This window comes from Bos taurus, chromosome 1 (assembly GCF_002263795.3).
Source record: "Bos taurus isolate L1 Dominette 01449 registration number 42190680 breed Hereford chromosome 1, ARS-UCD2.0, whole genome shotgun sequence".
Lineage (NCBI taxonomy): Eukaryota > Metazoa > Chordata > Mammalia > Artiodactyla > Bovidae > Bos > Bos taurus.
The window spans coordinates 7,097,255-7,114,172 of NC_037328.1; the positions used below are offsets into that span (position 1 = coordinate 7,097,255).

The window sequence follows — 16,918 nt, forward strand, 5'->3', positions numbered from 1 at the left end:
GAAAGCCTGGGTTCCAGACCTGAATAGTCAAAGGAGAAATGACTCAGTCTCCCTCAGCCTCAGGTTTGGGTTCTTGAGTATGTGTATGTGTTTGTTCCCTATGAAACAGAAAACTGATTATAGGAACTCTAGGATTACTTCCATCTGTAGAATTCTACTCTTTACCAGCATCCTAACGTGTTAGTCACTCGGTCAAGTCTGGCTCTTTGCAACCCCATGGACTATAGCCCACCAGGCTCCTCTGTCCATGGAATTCTCCAGGCAAGAACACTGGAGCAGGTAGTTATTCCTTTCTCCAGGGGATCTTCCCGACCCAGGGATTGAACCCAGGTCTCCCACACTCCAGGCAGATTCTTTACCATCTGAGCCACATGGGAAGCCCTACCTACAACCTAAACTTGCAGTTAATATACTCACAACTTGGGAAATACCAAGCACAGAGTTAAAGAAGCTGGGAGCTGAAGTCCTGCAGACCCAGCGTGAAATCCCTTCTCTGCCATGTCCTGGCTGGTCACTTGGGATGACTCCCTAACCCTTCCTGTCCTTAGTCTCCTCATCTTTAAAATAGAAGTAATAATATTAATAATAGTAACTAACCCAAAGGGCTATTGTGACAATTAAATGAATCATCCAGATAAATAATTTGCACCAAGTCCTTGGTATATGAGGGCCTCTCAGGTGACTCAGTGGTAAGGAATCCAATGCAGGAGAGGTGAGTTCAACCCCTGAGTCAGGAAGATCCCCGGGAGTAGAAAATGGCAACTCACTCCAGTATTCTTGCCTGGAAAATCCCATGGACAGAAGAGCCTGGTGGGCTACAGTCCATCAGGTCACAAAGAGTCGGACACAACTGAGTGACTGAGCACGCACAGCCTGGTTTATAGGTAATATACAATAGATGGTAGTTACGTATTTGAAAACAGACACTCAGAAAAATAAAACTGAAGGTTTTGAGTCAAATCTACACTTCCTATTGGAGCCACTTAAAAAATGACAGTCTAGGAAATATTATTTACTTTCTATTTAAAGATCTCAGAATGCGTAAATGACCATAACTCAAAGCAATGCAAGTCATTTGTCATGTTTCCTTCGTAGATGATTAGACATAAAGAGTCCCAGCAGACATAGCATCATTTTGTAATATACTATTTCCTACCAGTTTTGTCTGGGATGGGGAAATGATGAAAGAAACTGGAAAGGTATAGAGTTGGACTGTCCAATACTGTAACCATTGATCACATGTGACTATTGAGCAGTTGAAAGTGATAGGTCAAGTTGAATTGTGCCATAAGTGTAAAATACACACTGGGTTTAAAAGACTCAGTACCAAAAAATAATAAAAAAATGTCTTGTTAATATTTTCATACTGTGGTTTAGTCGCTAAGTCATGTCCGACTCTTGCGACCCCATGGACTGTAGCCTACCAGGCTCCTCCAACCATGGGATTTTCCAGGCAAGATTACTGGAGTGGGTTGCCATTTCCTTCTCCAGGGGATCTTCCCAACCCATGAACCAAACCTGGGTCTTCTGCATTCGAGGTGGATTCCTGCATTGCAGGAGGATTCTTTACTGACTGAACTACAAGGGAAGCCCCATTTTTATAATAGCTACACATTAAAATGATAAAAACTGGATTTTTGTTGTTGTCTAGTTGCTCAGTCATGTTTGAGTCTTTTGTGACCCCATGGTCATAAAGCTCGTTCTGTCCATGGGATTTCCCAGGCAAGAACACTGGAATAGTTTGCCATTTTCTTCTCCAGGGGATCAATCCAGGGATTGAACCCATCTCTTGCATTGGCAGGCAGATTCTTTACCTTTAAGCCACTAGGGAAGCCCTAAAACTCGATACATTGGAATAAATAAAATATATTTTAAAATTAATTTCACCTGTTTCATTTTACTTTTCTAATGTGACTATGGAAAACTTTTTAAATTATGCATGCAGATTGTATTATATCTCTTTTGGACAGTAATGGTATAGGAAGAAGGGAAGAATACACACACACAGGTTGAGGAAACAGGAAGCTCCCGGGATGCAGCAAATTGAAAAATCATCCGTTTACGAGAGAGGAACAGGCTTGATAATCCTAGCTCCACTGAAGAACAGAAACCATCAAGATTAGATTTTTCAATTAGCAAAAAAGCTGAGAGAGACTGCACTTCCTATGCGTTTTTATATATTCCATCTTGTAACACTGGGAAGAGGAAAGAAAAGAGAGGTTGTAGGTCCTTCACCTCTTTTCCCTGAAGGACAGTTTTTGGTCTTACAAAGCAATGCCTCGCTTTTCGGTTTCGTCCTTGTGGGAAAGACTTAAATTAGGGAAAGAGCACCCTCTGCTGGCTACTTAGTAACCTTTTAAGAAAAATAGGCACAGAGGAGTCTAAAAATAACAATGAATGAATGAGTTACATTTCACATTATTGCACTTACAACTTTCACCGTGGATTCAGTGAGGATGGAAATTAGGGCAAGGGAACAGGTTTAATAATGTGAAAGCTATTTTTAGGTCATGTCAATTCTTTCTTTTCTTCCCTCTGGCTTTTTCTTCCTTCCTTCCTTCCTTCCATTTTCCATCTTTTTTTCTTTCACCCTTTGAATAGCTCAGAAACACCCTTTTTATAAATCCTATGTGAAGACAGCACAAGGTGAGATTCAACTTAGAGATCTATGCTGTTTGTTTCAGTATGATTTCTTTATGAGGTTAACACTTCGTTCGTGTGTCTAAGACCAACCTAGCAGATGAGGTCAAGAACTTTTAAGACTACAAATGTTCATCAGCTAGAAACTTAATGGTGTCAAGTTCAGAACGATAAGCAGCTGTCGACTTAGGAATGGGTTAACTTCCCAGAGGCAGTTGATATGTTGGTTGTTTAGAATTGTTGATGTTAGACATCTTTTCTCATTTGTTCCTGGACCAGCTTGCAACTATACAAATATGCATTAACCTAAAATGGATCTGCGACAGACTATTAACAATACAATTATTTCTACTCTATCAAAATAATATGTAACAGTATTTTTATAGGAAAAGGCCCATAATACTTCCAACTTGGAATCTCAGGAGCCCACCTCATTTTCCCCAACGAGAATAAGCAGCCTTCCTCAACTTCTTCATTTAGGGAGAAGAGGTTCCTCTGGGATACCCAGGCCCAGTATTCCCAGCACCAGTATCTTGTTAGTTCTCTCTGTTGCAAAAAAAGAAAAAGGTAACTGACTCACTGGTACAGTCAGTCACATCCCAAGATTCCAAACTAAAGAAAAAGGAAACGAAGGAAAGTTCACGTCATAATGAGATCAGAGAAAGCAGGATCACAAAAGGTGGACTGGCCCTGCCTTCTTCAACACACACACACACAGGCACTTTCCCTGGGGTCACCAAAACTCCTTTCCTAAATTGATCAACTGTAACCTAAGATTGTCTGTAATGATAGTAGTAACTGGGCTTCAGTAGCCTCAAGAAATATAGCATTAGTGTTATGGAATACATTTCCTATTAGCATTTTTATTATTTGCAGCATAATTTATCTTAAAACCAATTTCATTCCTTTTAGACTATCAAATAAAACTAACGTGCTTAAATTAAACTTTGCAGGATGTGAAATAACTTAAGGAGAGCTTATGAGAAGAGCTTACAAGAACCTAGAAATTATATTTATCCCTCACACATAATTCAAAACATGATGAAAAATATAATGCAAGTCTGCAAACTTGTGTGCTTTTTGTGAAAAATGGATTACATATTTTAAAATAAACACTTGCAGGAGAGCATAATAAAAAGTGATAGTATTTATTTGATATTTATGCTTATGCTTAACTTTCTTAATCAAGCATATTTAGAACAGCCTGAGTTGTTTGTCTATTTAAACTTCACTTTTCATAGTTAAACTGCTGGAAAAAATAAAAGCATCTATCTTGATCAAAACTATTAGAACAAAATTGAAATATTTTTCCCACTTTGCTCTCTCCTGAGTGCATAATCTTGAAATTCAGCACTTTTTGAGAAATATGGGCAGTATTTAATGCATAGTGGTTCAATAAAGTGGTTCAATAGAGTGGTTCAATAAGTTAACAAATTAACTTAGTTAGCAGATTAAACACAACCGGAATCCCTCTCCTGGGCATCTCAGTTTAGTCTTCACCTCTTACCCCTACATGAGTCCAGGTTTTCTGTAAAGAGATCTCTTAATCAGTGTCTTAAAGCGGGGTGGTTTTAAAAAATTGGCTTTGGAATTAAGCCTGAATAGATACTGCACAAGACTTTAGAAGCTGTGTGGCATAAAACAGATAACTTAACCTCTTTGTGCTTCAGCTTCCTGATCCAAAATTTGGAGTTCATTCATTGATTGAATCCCTACCGTGTGCTAAACACTGTTCTAAGATCTGGAAATATAATAATAAAGAACATGTTTGGTCCAAATCCTCAGGAAGATTACATTACATGATGCTGAAACTGAAGCTCCAGTACTTTGGCCACCTGATGGGAAGAGCTGACTCATTGGAAAAGACCCTGATGCTGGGAAAGATTGAGGGCAGGAGGAGAAGGGGATGACAGAGGATAAGATGGTTGGATGGCATCACCAACTCAATGGACATGAGTTTGAGCAAGTTCCAGGAGTTGGTGATGGACAGGGAGGCCTGGCGTGCTGCATTCCATGGGGTTGCAAAGAGTCGGACACAACTGAGTGACTGAACAGCAACAATTTTCATATTACATTGCTGGAGACAGTTTTAATTAATTAACACAAACATTTTCAGGGCATATTGGATGTCATGATAAAACAGTGTAATGTGAAAGAGGTATTAAGTAGATGCTTCAGATGGAGTTGTCAAAGAAACCTTTTCTGGGAGGTGAGATTTAATCTGGGAATGAATGACAAGAGGAGCCATCCATGCTGAGGTCTAGAAGAGCCGTCCAGGCAGAGGGAACAGCTGGTGGAAAGGTGAGAATGAGCTTGCATGTTCCAAGAACAAAACAGAGCCCTGTGTGACTGTGGCAGAGTGAGTGAAAAGGAAGCAGGACAGGGACTTCCCTGGTGGTCCAGTGGTTAAGACTCTGTGCTGTCAAAGTAGGGGGTGTGTGTTTGATCCCTGGTTAGGGAACTAGGATCCCCCACGCTGCAAGGGAGGCCAAAAATTTGAATGAATGAATAAATAAATGATACATTCAAAAAGCAGAGCAGGACAAGCAGTAGATAGGAACTAGATCATGCTGAGCCTTCGAGGCCCCGTAATAGAGCTTCGTTTTTATTTTAAGTCCAATGTGAAGGCATTAGAGGCTTTCCATTAGGCTGGCTATGATGATTAAATGTGAAGGGCTCAGTACCAGGAAGACGTGGCCCAGAGTAAACACTCAGTAAGAGGTGACAACATCACCCTTAAACCCAGGTGTTTAATATTGAGAGGTCCAAAATGTTCCTTCTTATAAAATTCAGGGTCAAGATTATTGTAGAAAGAACGAGGCCCAACCAGGGGACAGGGCTCAATTGTCAATCACCATAAAGCCAAATTCTCATCACCGTGGGGCATGTTTTACTGTGATATCTTCCTTATCATCATTATCATCAACTAAACCAAAATCAAATCGTAGGCCAGCCCTGTCCACCATTCTTGATTTTTGCCATCTGCCTATGGCAAAGCGAATTTGAAAGGGCAATCCCAAGCACCATGATCACAAATGACAAAAACATTTCTTACTTTCTCCTGGCGCATCTTTGGGTAAGTGGATTTCCTATTTCCCACACCTGCTGAGACTCCCTCCACCTACTTCCCAAAGCAGGTGAGCAGCAAACACTGAGGTGGAAACATTGAGAAATGCATTTAGGTTGGAACTCACACGGGTGCATCAAGGATTTTTTTTTTTTTCCTGGCCACACTTGATCATCTGTGCGCTTCGTTTCTGGGAGAATGCCGTATAAAGCAATCCTTACTCCGAGGATCATTTCATTTACTAAATCATGGTTTATTTTTTCCTCTGGATATCACATGCTATTTTCGAGTCCATTTTCAAAAGGTCTTAAATGGCTTGGCTCAAAATTGGCTTTGTATTAAGGGAAAGAACCAGTGTCCCAGAGTTTCAATCAGCACCTCGGCAAATAGGCCACTGACCTGCCCCGAAGTGCTCGGAGGTTGCCAGTGGCAGTAACTGGCGCAGAGATTTCCAAGGTTCATTTCTCTCTGCTGCTCTTCTACATTTTCCCTACCCTATTTTTGATGAAACACAGGACCACAGTTGTCGGTCTTATGGGAAGAGGTTGGAGGAGGGCACAGTGTAATATCTGCCACCACATCCCATGTGACTACTGACGGTTCAGTTATCTGCACTGTCTAGTTGCCTTGCACTGAAAGAATTTAACTACCATAGTTGTCTTTCACATAGAGTGATAGAGAGTTATGATCCTGCATCACAGTTGTCACAACATTGCTTCAAACAACACACTAACCACGTCATTTGTTGTTGTTGTTATTCGGTATGGTGAGTTGTGTCCAACTCTTTGCAACCCCATGAACTGTAGCCTGCCATGCTCCTCTGTCCATGACATTTCCCAGGCAAGAATACCGGAGTGGGTTGCCATTTCCTCCTCCAGGGAATCTTCCCAACCCAGGGATCTAACCTGTGTCTCCTGCGTCTCCTTCATTGGCAGGCAAATTCTTCACCCCTGAGCCACGAGGGAAGCCTGACCATGTCATTAGCATGTAATTAATGGATGGAGGAGCCTGGTGGGCTACAGTCCAGGGGGTCCACAAAGGGTTAGGCATGACTAGCTACTGAGCATGCACACACACACACACACACACACACACACACACACACACACAACGTTAAATACAATGGCCTTTCAGTCATATATAATATGAGAGGAATGAGGTTGTTTTTACAAACGAATTTTCCAGACAAGTGAAGCTCCATCAAGAACCAAAATCAGAAAATGTTCCAAAATTTGCCATTGTTTTTGACAGAACTTAAATGTATTTCATATACTCAATGACCACTTAAAGAAATGCAAGAATTGTTATTTTCTTTATTTATAGCCAATGATCACTTTAAAACACTGATATATGCAATGGCTTCACTAAATAGCCCCAATTATGTTTCTCTAGTTTTTCAAATTTCCTTTAAGTATGTCGTGTCCTTGTCTGTCTGGCTGTTATCTGTCACTTGGTCTGATTGTTCTTGGCTTGCGTTTGCCCACACCTGTTGGCATTTGATCTGTCTGAGAAACCACAAGATAAAGCTTCTAGGAATGAGCTGCATTATTTCACAATTCTCAGTCCAAAGGCCCCAAGCAAAGGCCTAAGAGTCATTCCAGATTTCAAGGAAGGAGAAAGTGCATAGGCTTGGAGACACGTATTTTCCTTGCTACTTTTTTTTTTCCTTTTTCCTTTGTAATTTTTGCAAAGTATGAGAATCATCTTGAGTGACTGTGTGTTTTTACATGCTTCAAACCTTGCCTTGCATGTTCTGACACGTATTGCTTTCTAGCCTTTCTAAGTACATTTCCTTATTCATCTCAGGAAGTTAATTTCTAACTGTTGTTAAACTGTTTTCTTAAGTTGTCAAAGATCCCTGGATGATGTCGTAGGGGGACCAAAACAAAAATATATATATGTATATATATTGGAAGGGACTTTTGGTAGCCTGTCTCCTTCTTCTTCATCAAGATTCCTGAAGCAATTTAACTTTCATCTCAGCAGTGCAGCTTGGAATAGATTCAGAAGAGTGAATGTCTGTTAAGGAAGAGAAAACAGCCCCGTCAGATAGCAATGAGAAAATGTAGTTGCTCTACCCAACCATTTCATAAATAGACACATAGATCCTTCTTAATTTTATTCCCCTGAGACTAATGACTGATCCTAATGAAAATCCCAGTAGAAATCATTGTAACAAAAATAGCCAAAACATTAAGAATAGGACCAGTGAGAATGATGATGGCCGATAAGCATTTGAAATATCAAGCAACCTTGCTAATCCAGCCACAGAAATAAGTACTAGCTCATGTGCTAAATAACTAGACAAAATTGGGCCCTGTTTTACATGAATTAATGAATGTGTGTGTCTTAAGAAAATAATTCTACAATCATCCTTGATTCCCCCCATGTCATGTGGGACCTTAATTCTCTGAACATGTGGGACCTTAATTCTCTGAACAAGGATGGAACCTGCACCTTCCTAAATGGAAGCACGAAGTCTTAACCACTGGACCGCCAAGGAAGTCCCAGCCCTTCATTGTTTTCAATGGAATTAATGTATGGTTATGTAAGAAGGTCTCAAGCTTGTTTTACACTTTGGTTTTGTGTTACTTATAGTGTGGTAGTGTTTCTAGCAAAACTGTCAATTTCTCTATTTAAATTAGTAAGAAAAGAAACGAAGGAAGAAAGAAAGGGAAAAGGTCATTCTGCAATAAAGCCTCTAACTCCTTTAATCATCCCTAATGTATCTGTAAACCCATAAACTAGCACTTTAAAAAATACTCAGCTCATACCATAAAGGATTTGATGTGACTTATAAAAATAAATAACATTGATAAAGATTTTTTTTTAAGTTGAGATGGTCTGGGCAAAATAAGAAAGAAGAAAACAATAAAACCAACTAGTGAGTAGTCTACAGAAACGTCACACCATATAGTTGGTAGAGCTGTGCTACACACTGGCTCAAAGTTTCTAGTAATTTAACAGAGAAATGAAGAAGTTGTAGGACTCATTGGGATCATAAGATAAAAACAATGGTTGAATGATTAATTTTCCCCACAGGACATATAAAAAGGGCTTCCCAGGTGACTCAGTGGTAGAGAATCCACCTGCCAATGCAGGAACTGCAGGAGCCACAGGTTCAATCCCCGGATTGGAAAAATCCCCTGGAGGAGGAAATGGCAATCCACTCTAGTATTCTTGCCTGGAAAATCCCATGGACAGAGAAGCCTGGTGGGCTACAGTCCATACGGCCAAAAAAAGTCAGGCACGACTAAACACACACGCATATAAAAAGGATACTGTGTAACGAAATGCTTGACATCCACAAAAACAGGCCCAGAATAAAGTTAAGAAGCCGTTACAACTGGCCGTTCCTTTACTATTCTTTATTCCTTTGCTACTCCATGATAACATTATGGGAAAAAACCTAACGAACTTTTTGGCCAACCCATATAAGATAATGGTATGATACCAAAAATGCATTTTGTCAGACTCAGTCCTCCAAAGAACTAGAATGTTGATTCTCTGGCTTGATCCCAGGGCAAAACTTATTACCTAAATGGAATTTCCCTCAAATGTTAATTTTTGCAACTGAGCTTTTGATAAGAACTTGACAAAAGATGGTTAAAAGTTATATTCTCAAACAAGAATCCAGGGTGAAGATAGTCTGTGTAGTAAAGTAAAAGCTGAGAAAGTTGAGGAACTAACCAAGGCAAACATCTCAATATCTTCAGGAAGCACCAATATTGTGCCTCCTTAAAAGTTCTGCATCTCTTCAAAATATAAATAAAGGGAAAAGTAAGACTCAAACTACTGCACAATTGCACTCATTTCACACGCTAGTAAAGTAACGCTCAAAATTCTCTAAGCCAGGTTTCAGCAATATGTGAACTGTGAACTTCCAGATGTTCAAGCTGGTTTTAGAAAAGGCAGAGGAACCAGAGATCAAATTGCCAACATCTGCTGGATCATCGAAAAAGCAAGAGAGTTCTGGAAAAACATCTATTTCTGCTTTATTGACTATGCCAAAGCGTTTGACTGTGTAGATCACAATAAACTGTGGAAAATTCTGAAAGAGATGGGAATACCAGACCACCTGACCTGCCTCTTGAGAAACCTATATACAAGTCAGGAAGCAACAGTTAGAACTGGACATGGAACAACAGACTGGTTCCAAATAGGAAAAGGAGTTCATCAAGGCTGTATATTGTCACCCTGCTTATTTAACTTCTATGCAGAGTACATCATGAGAAACACTGGGCTAGAAGAATCACAAGCTGGAATCAAGATTGCCGGGAGAAATATCAATAACCTCAGATATGCAGATGACACCATCCTTATGGCAGAAAGTGAAGAGGAACTCAAAAGCCTCTTGATGAAAGTGAAAGAGGGGAGTGAAAAAGTTGGCTTAAAGCTCAACATTCAGAAAACAAAGATCATGGCATCCGGTCCCATCACTTCATGGGAAATAGATGGGGAAACAGTGGAAATAGTGTCAGACTTTATTTTGGGGGCTCCAAAATCACTGCAGATGGTGATTGCAGCCATGAAATTAAAAGAGGCTTACTCCTTGGAAGGAAAGTTTTGACCAACCTGGATAGCATATTCAAAAGCAGAGACATTACTTTGCCAACAAAGGTCCGTTTAGTCAAGGCTATGGTTTTTCCAGCAGTCATGTATGGATGTGAGAGTTGGACTGTGAAGAAAGCTGAGCACCGAAGAATTGATGCTTTTGAACTGTGGTGTTGGAGAAGACTCTTGAGAGTCCCTTGGACTTCAAGGAGATCCAACCAGTCCATTCTAAGAGATTAGTCCTGGGTGTTCTTTGGAAGGAATGATGCTAAGGCTGAAACTCCAGTACTTTGGCCACCTCATGGGAAGAGTTGACTCATTGGAAAAGACTCTGATGCTGCGAGGGATTTGGAAGCAGGAGGAGAAGGGGACGACAGAGGATGAGATGGCTGGATGGCATCATCGACTTGATGGACATGAGTTTGGGTGAACTCTGGGAGTTGGTGGTGGACAGGGAGGCCTGGCATGCTATGATTCATGGGGTCGCAAAGAATCGGACAGAACTGAGCGACTGATCTAAACTGAACTAAGACACCAAAGTTCTACAGTGCAAAGAACTACCATGCTAATTTTCAGCCTGAATCTTTTCAATATAGATGTTAGCAGCCATTCACTGCAGCTCAAGGAAACAAAAAATATCAGTTGTGCACTAAAAGAAAATTTTAATTTAAGCAATGCTGCTTTCCAGTGAATCCTACACAGTAAATTGGTTCCTTTGGTACACTGACTGCACGCTTGTCCTCAATTTTCATGCTTCCTTCTGTCTACACCCTTTGAGGCTGCCCTCCTATACTGACCCTGGGCGTGGACCTACTTTGGCCAGTGTGATAGCAGCAGATTTGACAAGGCCCTTGCCCATTTCTGCTTGCTTTCTTGGAACTCTCATTTCCAAGAATACGAATCCAGGTAGCCTCTTGGAGAATAATAATTGTCTCAGTTTAGGACTCCTAAACTATCAGCCCTCAGCCCACCCACTATCACAAACACAGCAATTGCTTCCATCTGCATTCCATGTAGGAAACAGAAACCACTCTAGGTATCAGAAACAGAAAAGGTTTCATACAAGGAATCAGATGCTTCAGAAGTCCACCATGGACGAATGGAGAAGCAAATTCTCAGGTGGGCCTCCAGGAATAAATCCTAGGTGTCTCAGAACTGACCCACCTTGGGAGCTTATATTTCCTGTATGATCAGAAAGATTGGAATCAGGACTCACCACTGGACAGCCTGAGATCAAGAACACACCACTGCAGCTGTGATGCAAAGAGCAGGAAGCCAGGATAAGAAGCCTTCGCCATCACCACAGCTGCCCCTGCACGCAGAGTAACTAGTGGACCAGTAATGCCAAAACGGCATCAGCTCATGACTCTGCTTGCTGGAAGAGCAAAGCAGCATGAAAACAGACTCTGTCTCCCCACCACCTTGCAACCCTCACATAAGGTCTCTGACTGGTGGAGACTTATTTATGTCCTGAATCATAACTGCAAGTTGCTGTTGTTCAGTCACTCAGGCTTCCCTGTCCTTCACTATCTCCCAGAGTTTGCTCCAACTCATGTTCTTTGAGTTGGTGATGCCATCCAACCATCTCATCCTCTGGTGCCCCCTTCTCCACCTGCCCTCAATCTTTCCCAGCATCAGGGTCTTTTCCAGTGAGTCAGCTCTTCCCATCAGGTGGCCAAAGTGGAGTTTCAGCTTCAGCATCAGTCCTTCCAATGAATATTAAGGATTGATTTCCTTTAGGATGGACTGGTTGGATCTCCTCACAGTCCAAGAAACTCTCAAGAGTCTTCTCCAGCACCACAGTTCAAAAGCATCAATTCTTCAGTGCTCAGCCTTCTTTATGGTCCAACTCTCACATCCGTATATAACTGCAAGGAAACCTGGACATACAGTTTCAGCTCTCTGGTCTGAGAACCACACCAGCGTGCCAATCCTAGCAGAACTAAGGCAGTAACTTCTAATTTTACTAAGAGAGGGACTGATAAACATAGTTTTAGTTTATCAACAATCCATTCATAACAGCTGAAGGGGAACTTCTCTCTCATCTAAGAGATTTCATCAATCTCTAGAGATCTAAGGCCTCAGAATAGAATTTAAATACATTGTTTCACTCCATTTCACCTTTCTCATCCCTGTAACTGAACCAGTTCAATTATAAATAGTCATGGGACAACTAAGCCAACATTTACAGTGAGGGGGAAACGATCACTTTCATCCAGTCCACGACCTCCATTCTCAGAATGGTAATAACCAAGAAGTGATTAACTGTGTGTTGTGCTGCGTGTGCTGTGTGTCCAGCTCTTTGCAATCCCATGGACTATAACCCGCCAGGTTCCTCTATCCATGGAATTTTTCAGGCAAGAATACTGCAGTGGGTTGCCATTTTCTCCTCCAGGGGATCTTCCCAAACCAGGGATTGAACCCTTGTCTCTTGACTCTTCTGGATTGGCAGGTGGATTCTTTACCACTAGCGCCACCTGGGAAGCCTACAATTAAGTATACATCTCTTTTCACTTTGCGTGGATCCAGAAAGGCTTTAAGGGAGACGCTAACTATAGCCTAGCCTTGGACAAATTGACTGGACTAGTGATGAAACTCTGAATGTCAGGCACATGCAGTGCTCATTTTCACACGAAACAGCTGCAAAGCTTTCTTTATACTAAAGTCACAGATGATCCTAGTCCACTGGTCACCATTAAGTGCACCAGGAAGTCTTGTTTCAGCCTAGGCAGCCACAGAAGCTTGTAGTATCCTTGATGAGAATTCAGTCAAACCTGGGGTGGGAGGAGAGTTGTTAGACAGCAATATATTGAATGAACCAGACCCTTTTTTGGGGATGTTTAAGAATGAAACACACAGAGACTCATTCTGAAGGGGGTGGGAAAACTAAAAGACATAGAGAAAAGGATGCCAGCCAAAGCTAAGATGTAGAAAGAAGAAAAATCAGCTGAAAGAGATAAAGAGAATCAAATGCCAGCTTGGTGGAATGCATAGAAACAGCGATAAACTAAGATATGAGATTGGTAACTCAGAGATACCCTATCTGTATACATGAAAAGTCATCTGGCTCTTAGATATTTGTGCAATTTCTTACTTTTTTGTGATTCTTAATAACCACCCCAAGTGATCTCAGCATTTTGTTTCCTTGCAACCTCAGAGAGCCTAACTCATAGACCAGTACTCTCAGAATAGAGGGAAGTCACCTCTCCAGGTTTACCCCATGTGAAAAAGCAGCCTCTAAATGCAAATCAAGTTGGTGACAAATTTACCATTCAGCATGCCCCCATAAAAGTGGCTCCTGGTGACTTGAGGCTTAAGGAATGTCTTCATTTGTTCTTTAACAGACCAGATGTTTGAACAGTTCTTCCTACTATGGGATCCACAGAATAAATTCCTCAAATGACAGAAAGGTGGTCCAACACCTAAGCTGATAGGTGGTGATCTGATAAGGACAATACGTTCATCAACGCAAACCTCATCTGATTTACCAGCTAAAGTAATCAGGACAAACATGTTCCTATAAGCACAGAGAATGCTAGGGACCGAACTGTGTCTCCCTGGCCTTTGCAAGCTCCTGAGCAAACCCTCTTGATTACTTTGTGTTGTTTTCTGGTTTCACACCATGTAGAGATGACTAGAAACCTCATCTCCCAATTCTTGGTCTTCTCTTCATAAAAAGGAGCAGGATGTGATGGGCCTTCCCCACCCCACCCCGTGTCCTCAGCCTGACTTTTGTTTGTGGAAAACTTTAGTCAAAGCATAAGTTTAATCAGAGAAATGAGAACATGTGGAAACAGGGAAACAGTCAAAGGAGAACAAATAATAATAATATACTCATTAAGCATAGTCAAGGACCTTTAGTTCTTTCTCTAACACTGTAGAGAAAATTCTGAGCCATATCTTGTGAACTGTCTTATAGATTCTGAAACCCCTACCAGGTGGAGAAGTTAATTACCTGATGACCAGACTGTAGCCATGACATGGGCTGCCACAATTCCGAGAATTGGCCTCAACACAGTGGAAACCAACCCGCCCTAGAACTGAATATTAATTGTACCTAAAACCACCAAGATGACACTAGTCAGACCACTGCTGACCAACTTGAAGATGACTGTCAGAGCTGACTGTGATGTTTCTGCACATAGCCCTCTTCTTCTGTCTATAAAAGCTCTTGCCCCACCGGCTGCCAGCAAGGTGAGTCGGCCTTGGGATAGAGGTCCACCCTCCTGCCCAGCTGTCAGCATCTGAAATAAAGCAAACTTTCCTTTCCACCAACCTGGCCTGTTTATTGGCTTTTGAGCAGTGAGCAGCCAGACCCCACACCTTTCAGTAACACGCAGACACCCATTTAGCCATCCGATAAGTCTCTGCTTCATGCAATGTTCAGTGATATACGCTGGCAATACAGTGCCTACCTACCAGTTGGGAAAGACTGCAACAAATTTTGTCATAACCAGGATAAGTGCTATGAAGGAGAAGCACGGAAGCTGTGAGAATGACTCACAGAGAATGTCTTGGGAGTCATCAAAGGCTTTCTAACATAAGCGTTTGTTTACTGAAGTAGAACTAACTCAGCCAAAAGGGAGCAGGTGAGCATTCTAGGTAGAGCAGAGCAGAGCCTGAGACCTTGAAGCAGAGGAGGTAAAGCAGACAGGCTGAACTATTCAGGCTTCTGTGGCCAGAAGACAGAGAGGAAGGCCAACAGGGCAAAGATACAGGTGCCATAAGCAGGGACCAGGACCCAGCCCCCGAGCCATACTGAGTGTGTTTACTTTTTAGTCTGGGCGAGGAATATTTGGCTAATTATTTGGATCCAGTGGAAATTTTGCCCTTGAGCTTTTAATTTCACAATTATGAATACACCATCTACTCCAAGTAACACAAAATGAATTTTTATCTAAAAAGCATTCTTCTTAGCAATTAAATCAATTTAATTCTTGATCAATCACCATACAGAAGATTTTAAGTGATTTAATCCTTCCCATTTCCTTTTTAATTTACTAAAATTAATATCAATTTTCAAACTTTGTTATTGTTATTTTTATTATTATTTTTGGCAGTATTGCTAAGGAATGCAGGTTCTTAGTTCCCTAACAGGAATCAAACCCACGCCCCCTGCAGTCAAAGTGGAGTCTTAATCACTGGACTGACAGGGAAGTCCCCAGATCAATGTTTTATTAAAACTTACCATGGAAATTTGATTCATCAATAGTTTTATCCTCGAATTATCTACCATGGTCTCTACCAAGACTTGATACCTTAATTATTATTAAAATTTTATTGTCATCTTTAATCTCTTTCAGTTTTGTTGTTGTTGCTGGTTATGTTTATAAGCAATGGTCTTTTTGAGTTAGATGAATTAGTTTTCATTTATTTATTGTCTAAACCGTAAGGAAATCTCCCGTTGTCCTTGGACCACCCTTTGAGGATCGCTGAATGTTTCCCAAAAGGTGGTTCACGTACAGTTTGTTTGAGATGGCTGGCAAAAATATTTTTTAATAATTACGCATTTAAGTGCTAATTAGAAAAAGTTATAGTACATGTAACACATTTGATTATTCCTTAAGACACACTAAATCTGTCCCGATTTAAGGAAAATAAATCATTTGCAAGTGTCTGACCAAGGAACAAAAGACAAGCCAAACGTTCTACTCAGTTGTCTATATTTTCTACTAGGAGAGTGGATTACTTTCACTGTGTGAAATTATTCTTTAAAGTATTCTGTCTTCATTCGGTCTTTTGAAATCAGTCATGTGCTGATGTGGGATGACACTGAGGTCAGGTTTTAAAGGACTGTGGGAAAGTAAAAGGGGTTTATAGTTCCAAGAAAAAGCAGGAAAGGGATTTTCCTGGTGTTCCAGTGGTTAAGACATCATGCTTCCACTGCAGGGGGGCCGGGGTTCCACTCCTGTTAGGGGAACCAAGATCTCACATGCCTGTGGGGCGGCCAAAAAACAGAAGAAAAAAAAAGGAGGAAAGGGGAATACAGTTGTCTAACAAAGTGCATTTTGCAATCTAATCTGGGTAGAAATCCTAGTTTTAACACTACTAGCGCTGTGATCTTGTACAAACTACCTTTTGTAAACTGCAAAAGGAAGTACTTAATAAAAGATTGACCACTAGCTAAGATACCAAACATAAAGGAAATAACGGGGCCTGGCACATATGAGCACTCAGTACGTAGTTTTCCTTTCAGATTTTCATTTATCACCTTCAAGTCCCCAGAGCTGCTACAGGGCCCAAGTCTGAGCGCAAGTTCAACCACAGATTTGGAGGATGAAGGCAGGTGCTCGGCCTCGGAAAAAAAGGGGTGCCCACCTGGCTGATATCGTGGGAAGCTCTGGAAGATTTACACGGAAGCTACTCTTGGAAGGAGTGGCAAAACTCAAGGACAAAACTGACAAAACTCAAAAGTCCGCAGCACAGAGCCTGTGAGTCTAAGCGAAGGGAACAAACCTCCGGCAGCGAGCCACATCCGCCAGGCAGCCTACACGTGCGTCGGCCGGAAGACAGAAGGCCCAGCCCGACCGAGCCGCCCCATTGATCGACCAGATCGAGAATCGTCAATTCAGTTCTGGCGGCGCGAACTGCTCCTTCTCGCGAGACTTCATAGACTAGGCCGCCGGGGGAAGAGGCGGGTCCGGCTGAAGAGAGAGG

The 16,918-nt window shown here is 41.4% G+C and overlaps 1 long non-coding RNA gene across 1 annotated transcript; it reads right to left on the minus strand.

Annotated features, from left to right (window-relative positions):
• Positions 1-7,000: 7,000 nt before the first annotated feature.
• On the minus strand, positions 7,001-16,893 carry LOC100851369 (uncharacterized). The gene is made up of 2 exons (XR_233208.5): positions 16,718-16,893; positions 7,001-7,726 (listed from the first exon to the last, which is right to left on the minus strand). It is a non-coding gene; the product is annotated as an uncharacterized lncRNA (long non-coding RNA).
• Positions 16,894-16,918: the final 25 nt, after the last annotated feature.